General features: G+C 44.2%; 1 protein-coding gene across 1 annotated transcript in view; it reads right to left on the minus strand.

The window, feature by feature from the left end:
- LOC124594398 (RNA pseudouridylate synthase domain-containing protein 2-like) overlaps positions 1-15481 on the minus strand; it is a 551085-nt gene that overhangs the window by 218916 nt on the left and 316688 nt on the right. The gene's annotated exons all lie outside the window — the stretch shown is intronic.

Consider the following 15481-nt stretch of genomic DNA (forward strand, 5'->3'; position numbering starts at 1 on the left):
TTGTACAAACGCGAAGCAGCTGCGCCCAGACGACAGAAATACTGTTTCTTGATTTGGATACTAATACATGGAAATGAATTTTTTCGATATTACACTACAAACGCAGTTCATTTTTTTGATTTCTAATAGAAAATTCGCAAAATAAATAAGCGGGCAATGATAGGTTTGTCAGCTCCTTTATAAATAAATTCTACGGTGGTTAATGCTGTGCAAGAGCGTATGTCAACTGTGGACAACTATTAGATACCTTTACACAACATTTTGAAGTAGAATTGTTGTGTACATTTTGTTCAAAAGAATAAACCGAGATACAATGAATACGTCGTGACCAGTATAATTTATGCCAATGGTAACTTGAACCCGGTTTAACCATTAGTCTGAGTACTTCTTCAAGCGTGAGTCATGCTGTGTCACTGGTATTTGCACGCACCTATGATTTCCGAACACCATGTGTGTGAAGTAGCACCACTTGGGGAACAGGAACGGCGGCAGAGCGTAAAGTATCCTGACACAAGGAATATACTGTATGAGCTCACCAGAGCCACGGAAGTCAAGTGCTGCGTATCAGCCAACCGGTTCTATGGAATCAGGGCAGTAAGATGGATCGGTATGGAGACGTGACACACTGGTAGAAAGGAGTTACCATGTCTGAACGTTATTATGAATGGAAGAAGAATGAAGTTGTCCGATTCTTTGGTAAATTCACGTGGACAGTCCAACGTTTCTACAGGAAGCTGCGCTCTTCTTCTGGATCAACTCCAGGCAGAACAGGAAATTACACGAAAAGAGACCTGGATTACAAAACAAAAAAATCATGTGTGTGTGTGTGTGCGTGCGTGTGTGAAACACACAGAGAGAGAGAGAGAGAGAGAGAGAGAGAGAGAGAGAGAAGTAGTCTAGTTGGTAAACGTGTCTGTTACTATAACTGTAAGTGACAGCATAAGGTTTTGTACTGCAACCCAAGAAGCAGATTGTAGTCAGCTGAAGACAAATAAAATAACAGGTGTTAACAGCTGCTGCGGGAGATGACCACGCAAACAAAGATATTAAATTTTATCTTGTTGTAGTAAAGCGGGATACGGGAAGACGAGTCTCTATACGCCTTCGCATGTTTCGTAGTTAATTCACTCCACTTGTATTAAGTATTAGTGTGCAGTCAAAACGTTTCTGGCATCTAATTTCCTACTTTTCTAGAACATCTGCCATGTTAGGTTCTTGAGTTCTGTAGCTTTTTCAAGCACGTTAGACACCTCAAATGTCATCTGCATTGTTCGTTTCGTAATATATCCTTGTCGCTTCTTCCACCAGTTAAGCGGAAGTAACGACCCAGATCACCGTACTGGAAAACGTATCCTTCTTACGACAGCCGCCCTTCCTGCTGTAACAGTACTCTGAAGCCTATCACCTCTCCCGTGTCAATCTGAGCCTTTGGAAACAGCCTGATTTATATTCCTCCTGACGGTTACTTCCAGCTCTCTGCTGAGTATTACTTCAGATAATACGCGTGCAATGTGGATGGATCTACTGCTAACTCTGTAAACGAAGCGTCCTAACTTAGCTGATGTCCAGTACTCCATTATTTATCCGTTCGCTCCACAAACAGAGCAGCAGGCGGGAGCTAGTATTTGCCCAACGTCTGGGTGATATTTGCGTACTGTACAGACAGTCTGAGGCAGCAGTTTGTTACGTTTACTCTCTGCCCAAACACTGCTGTGTGCGATCTTCTTACTCATGCAACCAGTGTGGTCTGTCGATGACGCTGTAGATGGTATTACGTTCTTACTAGACGTAAAGCTGATGCGTGCATATTACAAATTTCTCCTCCAATTATGGTGCATTACGAAAACTGTCCAATTAATTTTGCGTCTGTTTTACATCAAAAACCACAAACGCGCGTCACAGTTAGCGTCCACGCAATTACAGTATATATCTATATCTGTGTGTGTGTGTGTGTGTGTGTGTGTGTGTGTGTGTGTGTGTGTGCGTGTGTGGTGTGTGCGCGCGCGAGCGAGAGATAGAGATAGAGAGAGAAAGACGTGTGGAGGGGGGGGGGCGGTTGAAGAAGAATTATAGGTGCAGTGAATTATGAGGTGGAGGGCAAAATGTAGAGTGTCAGTTTTCAAAATATGGCTGTTTGCAGAGGGTGATAATTTGAATATTTTGCAACCAAAGATCCCATAATCTAAAATGATAAATAGAGTATCTACAGCACCAAGACAAAGAACGAAATGCTCGGATTAAGAAGGGTGTAAGAGAGGGCTGTAGTCTTTTGCCCCGCCGTTTAACCTGTACATTCCAAGAAGCAAGGACGGGAACAAAAGAAAGGTTGAAGAGTGGAATTAAATTCAAGGTGAAAGGATACCAATGATAAGATTAGCTGATGGCATTGCTATGCTCAGTGAAAGTGAAGAATTACAGGATGTGCTGAATGGAACGAACAGTCTAATGAGTCCAGAACATGGATTGAGAGTAAATCGGAGAAAGACGAAAGCAATGAGAAACTTAACATCAGGACTGGTGATCACGAAGTAGTTGAAGTTAAAGAATTACCTCCACCATGGCTCCACACAACGAAGGTGTCATCGACGTGTCTGTAACACACCTTGGATATACAAGGTGCCAAATCCAGTGCCTGTGCTTCGAAATGTTCCATGAAGACCAGCTCGGTGACTTCCCAAGACACTTGAATAGCCTATTAGGAAAGGACAAACAGTTACCCTTTCTAGATGTGCTGGCCACAAGAGAGGGTCAAAACCTGCATCGTATATCGAAAACCGACACACACGAACTGATACCTGCAAAAACTGTCAAATCGCCACTCGAGCCAGAAAAGGGGCATGATTAATACGCTCGTAACGCAAGCAAGACGAATATGTGAGCCGCAGTACCTCAGATGCGGATGCAACACTTGAAAAACATTCTGAGGAGCAATGGGTTCTCCACCAGTTACATTAGAGGTGTGGCAGAGACAAACACTCGACGACTTTCTGCCATTTGTTCCCAGAGTGACGGATAGGATCGGCAATATACTGCACAAACATGGTCTAAAGACAATTTATAAACCGACAAAGAAGAGAAAAGAGTGTCTCCGATCGGTAAAGGAGACAAGGGACCCATTTGCAATGTCGGGAATATATCGCATACCATGCACACGCGGAAAAGTTTATATTGGAATGACTGGACTATCAATCAGCACCAGGATCACAGAACACAATCGACATTGCATGTTGTGGCAGGTGGAGAATCGGTCGTGGCAGAAAAAGCGCTGCGTGAGGCCGACCACATATTAAAATTCGCCGACACGTAAGTTCTGGCTGTAGAGAAGAACTATCAAACCCCCTTTTTCAGAGAAGCTGCAGAAATACACAAACATGAGAGTAGCTTCAACAAGACTGAAGACAGGTGAACGGATCGTGGGATCCCGTGCTGCAGTGAACAACCGTTGCAGGTAGCAAGACGAGACCCGCACAGCAAACGACCACGGAAATGCCCTTGGACATGGCGCGCCAGGTACATATAGTCTGCGGCCGCGAGCTCGACTCCAGTACACCACCAGCAATGGAGGGTGAAGCTTTGACAATGCCAACCACTTCTGCTGGCGAAACGTCGGCCGAAGAACTCGAGACAGAAGCCAAAAGGCAGTTTTTCAAAAAGGACATTCCTAGCAAAGAGAAGTCTACTAGCATCAAATTTAGACCTTACTTTGAGAAAGAAATTTCTGAGAATGTACGTTTGGAGCACAGCACAGTATGGTAGTGAAACATGGACTGTGGGAAAACCGGAACAAAAGAAAATCGAAGCAGTTGAGATGTGGTGCTACAGATGAATGTTGAAAATTAGGTGGATTAATAAGGGAAGGAATCAGTAGATTCTCCGTAGAATCGGCAAGGAAAGGAGTATGTGAAAACACTGACAAGAAGAAGGGACAGGATGATAGGAAATCTGTTAAGACATCAGAGAATAACTTCCATGATACTAGAGGGAGCTATTGAGGGTAAAAATTGTAGAGGTGGAATACATCCAGCAAATAAATGAGGATATGGGGTGAAAGTGCTATTCTGAGAAACACCTAGTTAGCCTGAGTGGGTACACCGTTGTCTGTTCGTCGTGCTTCAGTGGGCTCTGTGCATAAGTATTTGCAGATCGTCTTCATCTCGCTTGAAACAATCTATACGTACGGAAACTAATTACACACTTGCAGAACTCGCTGATACGCATTTCTGTTAAGGGCGAGTTCGTGGGAACGCCAGCGCATCTCTTTGGTTGTACGTGGAAATACATCCAAACAGACGACTCACTAGCAAACCAACATTTGCCAATGGCAATAATGTAATTTTACGCGGTGACATTCCTGGATAACTGTTTCTCGGTTTTCTGCTGCGTCTGGTTTGTTTCTTTATTAGAATTTTCAACGAATCCCCCTGTGGTCATTGTCTGGAGTTAACTGCCGCACTAATAGGCCGTGTACTACTTCCATATACAGTTGGCGTGTCAATTACGTGATCGTTTAGAGGATCCTGAAATATGATCACCTACACGAATTTTGTATGTAGCTGACCAACCACAAACGAAGTACAACACGGCGTATTAGTACGGCGGCTAATGTCTGGCGATGACGACAGAGGAAGTCGATGTAAGCTCCAGGGTGGAAATGAATCTAGTGCGGCAAAATAACCGAGAAACATGTATCCAGTGACTATTGCTCGTCGTCGGTTGAGGTAAACAGAAACCGTGTCAGGTGACAAGCGTTAGAGCACAAATGTAGCTGCCCACATAATGTCGATCACTTGATTGTTGCGCGGATGCTGCAATGTAATCACCTACATCCATTCCATGATCAACCAGTTCAACCTGTGTGACAGGCTGATTTTTAACCAAGAAGACAATTCTAACAATCGCTCCTGGTTTTTTTTATCAAACTACCACTGTCTCAATTTTCTAGACTTCGTGATGTTTACTAATGTATCATATGTTACAAGAGAGAGTATTTTTAAGACATCTTCTTGGGACTCATGTCTTCTTCTCTAAACGGTGTCCTGTATTTGAGCTTCTGAACGACGTACCCTTGCAGCTGTGTTACTTATTTACATGCGTGACTAATATGACTCCATCCTTTATATTTTTCTTTATACTTTTATTGTTTGGATGTTTCCAGGATGCTTTTCCCTCATAACTGACATACACATACGTCTCGATATTTCAATGTGTAAGTAATTCCGGGTTCGATACCCAGTGGGTTCAACTGTTCTTTTCTGTCATTTATCGTTTTCTCCATCTCCGGAAATGATTTTCTTTTTGTCAGTGTGACGAATGACAAATTCCAATTAGAAGTTTACGTTAAACTGTAGATCTGGGTTGTGGAGATTTTACTTCCCACACACGCACGCACAATATAATAAGTAAACACTAATTCCAGTCTTCCTCCTCAAGTACCATACTACGCGTAGAAACAAAAAAATTCCCGTCAGAACGAAAGAGTACGATGCGAGAAATGGAGGCAGAAAAGACAGTAGGTAATAGTTAGCATTATTATTGCAATTATTAAAACTACTTGGTTTAGAGGTGCCGCAGGAAAATCTCTTTCATCTCTATGGGATTTAAAGGTAACCAATGAGTAGTGTCCAGGTGAATATGTCAAAGCAATCGACTCTCGCCTTGAACGAACTGAGACCATCATCAAGGCCAAAGGTATTAGGATGTGCTCTCTTGGCTGAGGTTACTTTCCAGATAGTCCTCGTATAGTATAATAAAAAATATTCTCCGCTAAACACGTTATAGCCATTCTTAGCGCATACACGTAGATGTCGTGCCAGCTCGCATTCAGCAGCACCGTTTAGAGTTTCTGCATGTCTACATTTACATATCCTTCGCCTTTATGACTGCTTGATCTCTGTTGCGGTCGCTCAGTGAAGTGTTTGAATACCTGCAGGGGAATGGCACCCATTTCTTCCTTAACGGGACCTGGGCGTCATAATGACCCAAGAAATGGAGTTTTTCTTTAATAAAACTTCATGCTTCTTCTTATTTTCGTGTCCAGATGCCTCTTTAAAGCATACGCGGCCGTGAATACCTAGCTGACACTGCTGTCAAACACGGAACCCTGCCTACAATGTCTCGTTATTTAATTCTGGCGCCGCTATTTCCACAGCAACTCGTTTGTGTAATCTCCTTGATGAACATATCGACTGTACTATGAGCAGGGATTTATTGAAATCCATCATTCTGTTGATACAAGCAGATTACTTGAGTTTACTTACTTTTTCGTGTGCATTTGTTTTGCAAACTTGTTGTTGTGACTGCGTATTTTAAGCACTTTACATCGTAAAATTGCAAAACCGAAGAAATTTAAAAACCACGAGCAGACTACGCATCAAAACTGGGGACAGCATGAAAAGTAGGTTGCTACGAGTGGACAGGCAACACGTCGTTGAAGCTGAAAAAGCTGCTGAAAGCAACACAAAGGACGCCATAATAACAACGAATTGAAAGAAAACTAAGGAAGATAAAAAGGGGCGAAGAATCAACAAGACTATGGAGCTAGAATGATTTGGCAGGTTATCATTGAGAAGAAAATAAAATGCACATCTTTAGTTTCAATTTCCCTTTCAGTTTCCTGTGATCAACGTTTCTGCTAACTTAAATATCATTATCTCATCCAGCATTAAAGCTACAAAAAAATTGCATGAATAGTAATATAGTGCTTGTCTACAGAGTGAATCGCATTATTCGACAATTTATTATCTATTTTAGGCTGCAGCACCTCATACGTTCTTAAATTATTAAGAGGAAAAACTGACTTATAATAAAAAAAATTTAAATATGCAAAACAACAAACTGGTTAATATTCCTGGTTTACTGTTTCAACTAGTTAATAATTAAAAGAATAAAATTTGTTTTGACCCTTTACTTTGAATAGCGTGGAAGCAGAGTGCACGTAAAATAAAAATTATACGTAAATTATAAATCAATATTCAATCCACAATGAATTCCATAGTTTTTAATTTTTTTCACACAGAGTTCACAACACACCAATCACTGATTGAAGTCTCATACTAATACCTGTTAAAGTTTTTGAGTTATCAGATTTCAAATTACCAGTAGAAACTACATGGCATGGCGTCCAGGTCCCCTTACGAGCCGACAGCAGGAAAGGTAGATGCTGGGGTCTGCAGCGACGTCGACACTCTAATTCAGCCCAAAAAATTTTCCAAAGAGTCCACGTCGAGACTCTGGGCAGGCCATGAGGTCTGCCTGGTGCTGGTTTAACTGCGGCTGTTCCTTCGCGTTTCCACTTCACAGTCGCGTCACCTACAGTCGACCTGAACAGCTTTGGACGGCTCGGATTTTCTCCAATGGACTTGTTACTCAAGTGACATCCACTGACTAGTAACCGTTCGAAATCACTAACCCACCCACTTTGATCCCGACTGACAACACAATATTCTCCCCCTCATTTCTCACTGGGGGTCCGCCTTTCGTGACATGTAGTCAAGTCCGCATTACACAGGAGAGTCGGGATACTTTTTACCGTAATGCGTATACTCCGCAAGCCAACGTACAGTGCGTGGCGGAGGGAACATCGTACCAACATTATCGAGATTGTTTCCTATTCCATTCGCGCACTGGGCGACGGAAAAACTATCTATCTACGAGCATAAGCCTATATACGTGCCTTAATGTATTCTCCTTACCCCTAGGTGAGATATGAAATTGCGGTATTGTAACGATCGCAGAATGTTCGTCAAATACACGTTCTCTAAATTTACTGGACACAGTTTCGCAAGAACTATGTCATCTTTTTCCAAGGATTCTCACTTCAATTACCAAGGCACTTCTGCTACATTTTCGTACGGGCTGTAACGACTTGCTACGATCTTAGCAGCGCGGTTTTGAATTCGTTTGATGTTTGTTGTCATGTCTATTTCATGAGCATCCAGACAAAGGATCAATGCTCCAGAATATGTAGCACTAGAATCTTCTATAATGTGTCTATACAGATACGTCACATTTTCTGAGATCGTGCTCAAAGTAATGCCTCCGAATTTATCATGCGAACACTCTTCATGATTCTTATATAAAAACAAACATTACCACCAACTTACATCTTTACTCTTCATGTCTACATATTTGCAGCCCTCTGGCACTAAACGGCTCCGAACTGTAGCGTGTAAGATGGTGACGAGCAACGTCGGTGCGTGAGAAACAGCGTGCTACAATCGAGTTTTGAATTCGAGGAGTTCATCCTGACACGGAGCACCCTCTCCTTCACCATGACAATGTCGGACCACACACGAGCGCTGCGACATCTGCAACAATCTGACAGTTTCGGTTCACTGTCATCCATAATCCTCCTCATTTGGCCGCATACGATTTTCATCTTTTTCCAGAATTTAATAAATACCTCCGATGACTTCACTTCGGTAGTGCTACAGCGGTGCAAGCAAACGTGATGTGCCTCCGTCAACAAAATCGAACACACTATAGTGACGGTAGCAACAAACTTGTCTCGTTGGAAGAATGTGTTCGTCGCCAGGGAGACTATGCTGAGAAATAAATATGTAGACATGAATTATAAAGCTGTAGAATATTAACAGCGTTTGTTTTATTCAAAAAACTTTACGAGATTTCAAATAAAATAATTCCGAGGCATTACTTTTCAGTCTTCCATTCACCGTCGCTAGTACTTAATTTAAGTGATCGTCCCATTTCAACTAGCTTCCTGTGATACGGCATTCTCACGATGTTCCTAGCTAATCTTGTAAACACATACTTGCTGTCGTATTGATTCGGCAGGGGACTGTTTTTAAACTGCATTACTGGACAACTTATTCCGGAGGTACACGCGTCATTATAATAAATTCCATAATCGTATGCCTATGTAGTACGTGTCCTCTCAACCTGTTATTAGTAGTCTTCGACATAACTTATTCAATGAACGTATCATGCTAAAAAGGGATCTTGAAATCAAACAGTTTACTATAAACACTGGGTCTATTATATATCGTGTCCACGTAAAGACCCTTTGTGCATCCAAAGCCCACTTTGAGTAGACGCACATTTATTCACATTTTGACTTGAGTTAATCATGTACCTTTTGATTCCGTTCGGACGCCGTAAAAAAATCAGTGATTCATGTTGCACAATAATAAACACAAAATAAATACGAGGTTATTCAAAATGCTCTAGACACTTTCAATTGATTGTTAAAAATGTGTTGAGGGTAAGGAGTTATACGATTATATGTATGGAAACAGCAGTTCAAGAAGTTTGTTTTGTTGCCGCGATCTACAGTAACACGGATGCCAGATCGACGGAGAAGGGTTTTTGCTTAGTTCATGTCGCGACTACAAAAGGCATTATAACAATGGAGCGGATGTGAATCACCTGTCAATCTTCAGTTGCTGGCATGGGCCCCACATTATCCGAACCTGACATCGTATCATTTTTATCTGTTAGGTTAGCCAAAGGGATTGTTTTCATACCTCCACTTCCCAACATCGAGTCGGATACTCTAGGGCGACTGCGGACCGAATTTGACCATACACTGGAAGTGTGCCTTGCGACTAAAGGTTCACACATTTAACATTTGTGAACATGGCACAAAAAACTTCTTGAGCTGCTGTTTCCATATAGTATCCAACATCTACACAAACATTTTTTACAATCACTTGAAAGTGTCTGTATCACTTTGAATAACCCTGTAGTTCTTTCTCCTATTCGTGCGACTTTTTTCGCGCCCCGGATCGTCCTTCCACTCTGCGAGCCGAATCCACAGCCTACGTACCTAGGCGCCACTTGTGCAGGCGCCAAAACCTCACCCCACGCCTAACCGACGGGGCGTACCCCCGTCAGCTGTGTTCTTGGGTTCAACACAGATAGGCAATGGTAAGATTCGACATACCATACCAGTGTCGCCAACTGTACCCTCACACAGTCGGCGATACAGTACGGTGTCGTGCGCCCTATGGGAATGTAGGAAGGAGGAATCTACGTGTTGACTAGCATTTACTATTTGCAAGATGCTGTGTATGAATAAAGAAGCTGTTTTTCACAAGTGCAGCTATTCCTGAATCCGCACCTTTCTTCGCAGGAGCCATCAGGAGATACTCGCCCTGTTGGCAGTACGGAAAGCAAAACAGTGATAAGCGCGCCGTCCTGTTAGGAAACAGCGAGCGACTCATTACTGAGCGTCCGTCAGCGGCTAACGAGCAAGAGGCAGCGCTAGGCGAGACGTGGCCGCAAATCGGATTGCCCGGACCGCCCGGCCAGTTTATGCAGGGGAACGAGGCAGGGGGTTCGGGGGTGGGGAGCTGAATTAAGGATGGCGCCGTGCGGGTTGCGCCGAAAGTTTAGCGCTCTGCGACCTGCCCCAGAGGCTGTCCGCAGGCCTCTGGCTGCGTCACTGTTCTGGGGAGGACACCGCGTAGGAGAGCCGGTGTCTGCACAGCCAGCCACAGAATACTCCGATAACTTTGTCTCTGACCCACACCACACGCTCGGCTGCTCCCTGGTAACGCCGGGGCACTCTCCCTCTTGCTTCTGACTCTCTCCTGAAATACTGATATACGAGAAATAAGCGTTTTGGAACGCAGGAGGTTCCGGTTCCAATAATGATAGACATAGCAGACGGCTTTAACCTGCTGTGTTCGCGCGTATGATGGATATTTACACGGTACAATCGCATTAATGGGACCACCGAATATGTTCGACGTCAAAGTGAATAACCACTCACAGGCGGCAGGTGACAACACTAGCAGTGGAAGGTATATACACAGCATATCGAGGGAGAGGGAGAGGCGGATAACAGTGCAGCCATTGTCGTAATGCGGAAACGGAGCGATTTATCTGACGTCCAAAAGGGTAAAATCATTGCGCGTGTCGCCGTGACCCAGGTATACCGTGGATGGTGAAATGGTGAGGAGCAACTGTGGTATACCATGGGCCTTATATGACAGAGGTGAATAACGGCTGCGGAGATCTTTACGACCGAAGAGACGTGCAACTTTGAGCATCTGACCGCTCAGATTAATCAAAGGGCTACCAGTAGTGTCTTCTCAACGACCGTTCAGCGAACGTCGCTGCGTATGGCCCTACGCAGCAGGTGCCTGCACCATGCTCACTGCTGTTCATCGGCGACGAAGGACGGAACTTGCACGTTAATACCGCATCTGGACGTCCAAAGAGTGGCGCCATGTGACCTTTTACATTGAATCTCGTTTTATGCGCCATCGGAGAGATGGCCGTTGCCGTGCACGGCGTGAAACACGTGAAAGTGAACACCTTGCAATCAGGAGGGAACATTGTGGTCTGGGGGATGTTTACGTGGCATTCTCTGGCTGATACCATCATTCTGGAAGGCATAATGGGTTAACACACAAGTATGCACCTATCCTCGTGGACCATGTCCACCCCTGTATGTAGTTTCTTTTTTCTTCGTCACGATGGCATGTACCAGCAGGACTATGCAACTTGTTACACAGTTCGCAGTGTACTTGCATGGTTCCAAGGAGCACCAGGATGCGCTTACCGCACTCCCCTGGCCACCATACTTTCTAGATCGACATCGAATCGAGAATCTGTGGGACCAAGTCGATCGGGCCGTTTTCGCCCAGGATCCTCAACCCTGAAACCTAGCGCAGCTGTCAGCGGCACTGAAGCCGGCTTGGCTCCAGACCCCTTCCAGAACTTCACCGACTTTCTTCCTGCACGTCTCGCGGCGACTGTGCTGCAAAAGGTGCTTATTCGGGCTTTTGATAGGCGGTCACATTAATGAGACGGGACTGTGTAGTTAATTGTGTTTTCCGACACAGCGTTAGAGAATACTGCAAAGGTCGTGTGATCGAATGAAACGCTGAAGATCATTAGGTGATACAGAAGGCCACTACAGGATACCCACAAGACTCATTTAGTGCTAGAGCCACTCTTACTAGAACTAAAAGGGCGTTATCGAAGGAGTTATGGACTACACAGTACTGCACAGTTGTGTTTGCGTGGAGGAAATGTGGTGCCCTGGCACGAATCCGAAATAAACTAACCATTGCAGTAAAGAATGTCAATTACACTGTACACGAAGGGAAACTACAACTCAACCGATAGCAAAACTTGGTGATATACTTATCACTAGACAGGTTTATGTGTAGTTATTTGCGTATTTCTGAGCAATGAGCGAAATTTCTTTCGTCACGCAAGCTATTGCAGCAGCAAAATAAAACAAACACTGCATAAAATAGTGCGGCTTGAAACTGGCACTGCCGCTGCTAACAATACGAGTGTACTACGGTGCGCCTGTTTTACAGGCTATTGAGTTTGCGTGGGGGTGTAGTCGCTTTGTTTTGCGATCCAAGAATAATCAATGCACTGAGCACTCAGAACGCCACATCGCCAGCATCCACAAGCAATTGCACGAGAATGGCTAGTCTTGTTACTTCAGCACCCTACTGAGCTTCACAGCTCAGCAAAATTGTTTATATGCGTTGGTCTTTTCTGATCTTTCATCGGCGAAATTAACCCTTCGTACCTCAATAATTTAAATCTTAGTAACATAGCTAAAATTATGTTCTTCATTAGTCATGGTATGAGGCAAAAAATAAAAAAAGGAACATAATTTTTATTGAAAAAAGTGTATGCTGAGAACACAATTTTTATTGAAAACAGTGTATGTTGCAGTTCTGCAACATTGTGACATTAAGGAAGAATTTTTACACATGAAATATATCATTTCAGGTGTGATACTCGACACGAAATCTCTGAAACAGTTGTTGGGCTTGTTGAAAGAGAGTTGTACACCACAATTTTCGCATTTGCTCCATGCATAACTTGTACAGTTAGGTAATTTGCATCTGTTCCTCTTGTTAGTCCATATTGGTCAATGACCAGTTTGGTCGTCATGTATAAGTTTTGGTGGCACATGCTGTGTGGGGCTTTGGTACTTCTTTGCCAGCATGTTCTCCAGACATGAACCCTATCGAACATTTTGGATAGATTGACCCACCAACCACTCTGAGAGATCTACGCCGAATCGACGTTGAGGAGTGGGACAATATGGACCAACAGTGCCTTGATGAACTTATGGATAGTATGCCACGACGAATACAGGCATGCATCAATGCAAGAGGACGAGCTACGGGGTATCAGAGGTACCGGTGTGTACAGCAATCTGGACCACCACCTCTGAAGGTCTGGCTGTATGGTGGTGCAGCATGCAATGTGTGGTTTTCATGAGCAATAAGAAGGGCGGAAATCATGTTTATGTTGATCTCTATTCCAATTTTCTGTACAGGTTCCGGAACTCTCGGAACGGAGGTGATGCAATACTTTTTTTGATGTGTGTACTTCGGCCTCTCCACTACATAACGTGACCACGAGTTGTAACTGATACCACCCTCCCTCCCTCCACACGCATGCACCATCAAGACTGCGATGGAACCAGCGTGTCGTGCGGGAAGCACTCTGTAATAGGCAGCTAGCCATAAAACTCACTGAAGACAACAGAGCACCATTCCACTCTCCAGTCAAATCTTGCTCGCCACCAGAGTGGCCATGCATGATTGTGTCGTGGTGTCAGTGGCAGTCTGGTGAGAGGCACACTTGATGGTTCCTGGCGACACACCAGGTTCAACATGAGCCCTGATTTTGTCCCTGGATGATGTTTGGTGGCCCACCGCCGTTCGCGCAGTGCGTCGTTCTTGCCGTGCGCCTGTGCTACGCGGACGTACAGAACCTGGTCTACTTGTGTCGAAATGTTCCACAGACCACTGCTGAAAGCACCGACAGAGCATCGATACATTGTTCCAAACATGTGTAGTAGCTGTTTGTCGACACGTCCATCTACCTCCCCTCAGGCCCAGAATACGAACCCGTTCAAATGGCTGAAGCTGTTCAACAGGAGTACGTACTCGGCGGTGGGGCATGGTTGTACCCTGGAATTAGTGTTGCGAACACTGTTTCCCTTTAAACTGAGTACAGTTACTGCCTGCAGAGTCAAAATAGAGGGTGCACTGACAGGCCTCCTCAGCAGCTTTTGATCACCGATGAGCGAGACAAATGAAGCACTAACTCGTCAAGCATTCGGTATACACATATTATAGCCTGCCGCCACCGAACACCTCCCTTGAGCGTGTTGCATTTTATTTCGGTAGTGTGTGAAGGGCGCTATAAAACACTAACGACAGATGAAAACAATAGGGAAGTGAGCAATGAATAACCGAACATTGTAAATCAAAAGGCGTATGAAACAGCCGACACCATAGATATATCAGAACAAAGATTGCGAGCGGTTCTAGGCGTTTCAGTCTGGAACCGCGTGACCGCTAGGTCGCAGGTTCGAATCCTGCCTCGGGCATGGATGTGTGTGATGTCCTTAGGTTAGTTAGGTTTAAGTAATTCTAAGTTCTAGGGCACTGATGACCTCAGGTGTTAAGTCCCATAGTGCTCAGAGCCATTGGAACAAAGACTGCGGTAAATTTTACTCGAGGAATTAACTGTGAGAAAGCTTTGGGCGAGACGAGAACCGCAGTTTTTGAATACCACCCAAAAGAAAAAGTTACGCCAGTTTTACAAAGAACCCAAGTGACTGTGAGAGAAGGTATGCGGTATGTCAGTGTGGATGACACTCGGAGCAACCACTTGACGCCGGAAACGAAGTAGTGAATGTGTTGGCCTGCAGTTCGCCACAAAAGAGCGACGAAGCCGATTTCGCACGCCGGAAAGGTTATTGCTAGTGTTCTGTGGCATGCGAAAGTCTTGCTTATTACTGGTTAAAACAATAGCTGGAGAATACTATGCAAGTCTTCTGGATATACAGTACATCTACATCTGCTTTCTATAACCCGCAAGTTACGTTAAGTTGTATTGAAGAGAGCGATACTGCCAGCCCTGACTTTTCTCCCCTTCCCTGTTACATTCGCGAATTGCGCTTGGGAAGAATGATTGTTGGTAAAAGTTGTAATTTCCCCTGAATTTCTTGTGGTAGTCGTTTCGCGAGGCGTATGTGGGAGGAAATAATACGTTTGCCGACTGTTCCTGAAAGTACTCTCTCCGGCTTTCCACAGAATCCCCACCCCCGTGATGCAGAACGTCTGTCTCGTAGTGTATGCCGCCGGAGTTTGATGGGCACCTCCGTAAAAACTCTCGCGCTTACTAAACGATCTTACGACACGCGCCGCCGTTGAATCTATTCTCTCTATGTCTCTCTCTCTCTCCCTTCCCTATTTATTTTACGACTATTACTGCTTCCATAATTTGTCGCCAAAAGTCATGGATTCTTCGCCCATTTATGTGCAATACTTTACATTTATTTAATGAAATGTTATAAAGAACAGTCTTGATCGCACAAAAACACACTTTTATTCATACGTGGTGGCCGGTTTTGAGCCGACGTGGAGTATCATCGGACCATACTAGAATAGTGACTTGTGGAGGTGATGGCACGGAACAAGAACTGTGAATGTTCAAATGTTCAGATGTGTGTGAATTCCTAAGA

Source organism: Schistocerca americana, chromosome 2, assembly GCF_021461395.2.
Source record: "Schistocerca americana isolate TAMUIC-IGC-003095 chromosome 2, iqSchAmer2.1, whole genome shotgun sequence".
NCBI lineage: Eukaryota > Metazoa > Arthropoda > Insecta > Orthoptera > Acrididae > Schistocerca > Schistocerca americana.